This window comes from Cotesia glomerata, linkage group LG10, assembly GCF_020080835.1.
Source record: "Cotesia glomerata isolate CgM1 linkage group LG10, MPM_Cglom_v2.3, whole genome shotgun sequence".
Lineage (NCBI taxonomy): Eukaryota > Metazoa > Arthropoda > Insecta > Hymenoptera > Braconidae > Cotesia > Cotesia glomerata.
The window spans coordinates 14,523,546-14,528,658 of record NC_058167.1 but is presented as its reverse complement, the minus strand read 5'-3'; the positions used below and the strand labels follow the sequence as shown (position 1 = coordinate 14,528,658).

At 27.4% G+C, this 5,113-nt stretch overlaps 1 long non-coding RNA gene across 1 annotated transcript; it reads left to right on the top strand.

Moving 5' to 3' along the window:
- Positions 1 to 3,206, top strand: LOC123272539. The gene is made up of 3 exons (XR_006511092.1): positions 1 to 453; positions 1,077 to 1,509; positions 3,060 to 3,206. It is a non-coding gene; the product is annotated as an uncharacterized LOC123272539 (long non-coding RNA).
- Positions 3,207 to 5,113: the final 1,907 nt, after the last annotated feature.

Genomic DNA, 5,113 nt, shown 5'->3' with positions numbered 1-5,113 from the left:
CTTAAAACCAACGATTCAGTAAGCGTCGCGACATCAGTCCGAACATGCGGCTTGTTGCGATACCATAAGAGCCACTAACCACGTGGTCTTGTATATCACATTTATGTTTTAAATAATTTTTGCACTTAAATAAAAAAAGATAAAATATTAATCAATTAAAAAATCTAGTGGCGGAATATAAATATATATTAATCGAACAATATAACTCTCAAATATCCAACTATTAAATTTAATAAATTATGAAAAGAGGTAGATTAATATGATGCGTTAAAATATAATTAACGATAAATAGTATAATGAACAATAATGAAATAATAAATGAAAAAGGCAATTAGTAAAGCTTATTTGTACTGTGAAGTTTGACACCCACCGGCATTTTGTGAATTTTCGTGCTCCAGAGAAGCTTAATGAATTATTTATAAACCGTCCCTCGGTGATTGCGGTTGATCTTTGGTGAGAATTAACTTTATTACGTATTCCAAAAACACAATTACAAAAAAATATATAAATAAAGGGAAGATAAAACAGAGTAAATGAAAATAATAAAAAAAAGTCGCGTGTCGCTATAAATATTCATTTAGGAATTAACCAGAGTTGAGCACAAAATAAGTATATTCATATTATAAAAGTAATTTGTCATCATTATTACATATTTTAACATTTTTGCTTACGGAATAAAATATATGAATAATTACTCAGTTTTGCAATTGTAAATCATTTTTTACTGACTTTTTTTATGATAAAAATTTTTTTGCTACAAGTTTTTCTTTGAAATTTATTTGAAACAAAAATTTAATAATAAATAAATAATAAATTTTTTATTTTATAATTTTAATTCAATTTTTTAAATTTTCCAACTTGGAACATTTTTAAAGTTTCCATTGCAATAAATTTATTTAATTCAATCAATTGAACAAAAAAAAACATTGACGTTGAAAATTTATGAAGGATTAAACATGAGGATTAGCGAGTTCATGAAACACATTCAATATTATCAGTCAAAAAAAACACACACTGTATTTATTCATCAGCTGAAAACATTTAAAGTAAATAAAATAAAAAAGATTATGTTGTAGCTCAATAAATATTGGGTTGCTGAATAAATCAAAATGTCAAAGATTCCCGGTGAAAAGGATCGATAGCCAGTGAGTTATCATCTCGAGGATGATAAATTTGATTGTCCGACTGAAAAATCGTAAAAAAGCAGCTGGCTGGAGGCGAGTCCATATAAAGAAGGAGAATAAATTCACAGAAGACGATGTCGTGTGAAAAAGCGTCACGGCGCCTGAGGTACATTATCGCCAAGGCTAAACGGTTCGGTTTAGCTGAGTATGAACTGACTGATTTATCTGGCGCTAAAAAAATCACGACATCCAAATCCGGTCCGTTTAACACTTGGTATCTTATCGCCCTCGTAATTGCTATTATCATTTGCGGAACACTGGTTCTTGCGCTTGTTTGTAATCCTTGTTCTTCAAGGAGTCAGATTCATGTTCATTGAAATTTTTGGTAAGTTTTTGTTTTTTATTATCTTTACTCTTTTTATTACTAAAAATAACAATTATTTTTTGCGGGATTATACGCGTTGAGAAGGACGAAAAAAAAGGTTTTTTATCATTTTTTCTTGTCATGTAAAGATTAAATGGCCATTTTATCTCGTATTAACAAAAAAAACTGGAATTTATCTGTAAAAATAATTAATCTGGGAAAAAAAAATTTATGGAATTATATTTGAATGTTTATATAAAATTATATGAGAGTTTTGGTCATATATAATTTTATACAATTTTTTCTAATGAATTTTTCTAATGAAAAATATACGAATTTTCTAATGTAAAAGTAACACTTCTAAAATTGTAAATTTAACAGATTTTTCTATAATATTAACAGGACATATTTTTCCGTACACAATTCCCCCATGAAAAAAAAATATAAAAAAAATATATTAAAAATCTATAAATATATATAAAATATGTACAGTAAATATATTTTTAATAACTAACTTTTGGCCGATTTTCATATATATTTTAAATATATTTTAGATATATTCAAAATATATCTTAAAACACATAAAAAATACATAGCTAAAAATATATTTTGAATATATCTAAAATATATTTGAAATATATAAAATATATATGAAAATCGGCCAAAAGTATAGATATTTATATATTTTTTTTAGATTTTTAATATATTTAAAATATATTTTTTATGTATTTCGACATATATTTTTTTTTCATGGGGGCTTTAAAAATACTTATCCAATCAACATTAAATTTCCTACGCACATCCTTAAATATTTATCCATTAAGAAAACAAAAAAAATATTTTTTCTCCAATTCTAACCTTGTATGATCTCTTAATAATTAAATTTAGCCATTTATCAAAAGGAAACTAAAGAATAAAAAAAAAAAAAAATCCCTGTAAAAACAAAAGTATAAAAATTATCCTCGAGTTTGGTATTTCCCAGTCGTAGCAGAGCGACTCAGGTGGTCGTTGATGTTGAGCTAGAAGGCAACCACCAACGTCTCACGGTTCGTTAGACCTTGCAGAGGGTAATGATGCGTTTCATACTACAGTTGTTGGTATGGGCTACCGGTCTGCCTGACTATACACCGACTACTACTACTGGGACCGCCACCGCTTCTCGATCCCCTCCCGCTTTCCTGTTCTCCCTCATGGTCCTCGAACCACTACAACTACTTGTACAACGTGTATTATGTATTACATCAGTATTATATATGTTTAACAATGTAGTCTGGAGTATGTTGGGCTAGTGTAGGTGTTAGAATGTAAAACCGCTAGCTCTTGTTCTATCACCACCCCCAACTCTCGAAAAATCCCACTACTCAGTCTTCTTTTCAGCTAAATTAAATCGCGAGGTGCATTCTCTCTTTTATTTACTCATTCACTTCCATTCTATCTATATATATATATATATTATATAGAGCGTAGGTGTGGGTAAAGAACACGCAGTAGCCAACTTCCAATTTAAAAAGTTGGCACTTGAGTGTGTTAATTAATTTAAAAATAAAAAAAAATTTTTTTTATCTTTTCAGACTTATTAATGAACGGAGAGCGTGAGTCAATGGCAGTGGATGAAGAAAATAACTATAAAAAGCCAACTATAAATTTTTTTATTTCAATTTTATTATTGTATTAAATTATATAAAATATAAGGAATGTAAACTTTTTGACTCTGAAATTAAAAATCATTTTTAAATATTTTTTTGTGGATTTTATTTAAAAAATATAAAATATAAATTTATCAATAAATTTTTATTGATAAAAAAGTATTTTTAAAATTTTGTCACCCTAAAATAATTAAATTATCAAACATCTTTATCTTTATAGCGTATAAATAAAATTATATAATAAAAATGGAATTAAAAATCTGATAAATTTTTAATAGCTTTCATCGGGATGGAAATGAGTATTTATATTTATATTTATTATTTATTTGCATAACGATAGCTTGCCTTCATTGTTTTCTAAAAACATCCCGTTAATTATTATGCGGTGCATTTTTAACGAAATTATATTTAAATGTATAATTAATATACCAGACATGAAATTTAAAGGGTATTTTCAGCGGTCTCCGGGTTTTGCTCCGGGTTATTCTCGCTAAGGTTGCCGCTTGTTGATTTATGGTAAACGTATGTATGGAAATTAAAAGATTAAACGCGTGCCCCAATTATTGGCATACCATTCTGAAGGCTGGATTATTGACGTGCCGTTACAAATATTGACACCTTGATAATCTAGAGGCACTTCGAGCGTGTCTAGGATTGCTATCGCATACTTGCGACAGCTTAGTCGACAATTAATGTAGTAATAATTCTTAAGATTTATTCAAGAAATTTACATTATTATTTTACTAACTATTTATTTAAACAATAATCATTCTTATAATAACTAATCTTTACAATCAATAGAATAAAGAAAATTTTGTCGAAGATGTATTTATATGATAAAATGGGTTTTTATGGTTAAATTTGGTATCGTTCGAAAAATCTTGACCTGGAGTTGTGCCTTTTCATGGTTTCATATCATTCTCACCAATAGTCAATTTATGGTGATAAGTATTTAGGCTTCATTCGAAAATGCTCTATCTCTAGATACATAATTAAGAAATGACCTTTTATCTTGTGAAATATTGATATTTTTAAAGATATAAGCTCATCCCGATGTTACACTCATCATGACCTTTCATTTGAGTACCCACATCAATTTTTCATATATTTATATATATTATATATATGTATATATGAACAATATATAAAAAATGCATGTGGGTACTCAAATGAAAGCTCTTGATGAGTGTAACATCGGGATGAGCTTATATCTTTAAAAATGTCAATAATTAAAAAATGACCTTATATCTTGTGAATTATTGACATTTTTAGAGATATAAGCTCACCCCGACATTACACTCGTCAAGACCTTTCATTTGAGTACCTACATCAATTTTTCATATATTTTATATATTTATATATATTATATATATGTATATATGAACAATATATAAAAAATGCATGTGGGTACTCAAATGAAAGCTCTTGATGACTGTAACATCGGGATGAGCTTATATCTTTAAAAATGTCAATAATTAAAAAATGACCTTACATCTTGTGAATTATTGACATTTTTAAAGATATAAGCTCACCCCGACATTACACTCGTCAAGACCTTTCATTTGAGTACCTACATCAATTTTTCATATATTTTATATATTTATATATATGTATATATGAAAAATATATCAAAAATGCATGTGGGTACTCAAATGAAAGCTCTTGATGAATGTAACATCGGGATGAGCTTATATCTTTAAAAACGTCAATAGTTAAAAAAGTACAATGCAATTTAACAAAAGTCATTATTTACTAAAGCAAAATTTTATTCACTTATAGTTCATAAGTCACAGCAGTCACATAGTGCAAGGTTGCTAGTTATTATTATTATTTTTTGCACACCGCGATAAAATGGAAATGAGAATACACATCGAAATAAAAGTAATAACAAAAATAATTAAATTATAATAATAATAATTTAAAAACATTTACAATTCTTAAAAAAAAAATTTCCTTTGAATGTCACCGTAACATGAAAG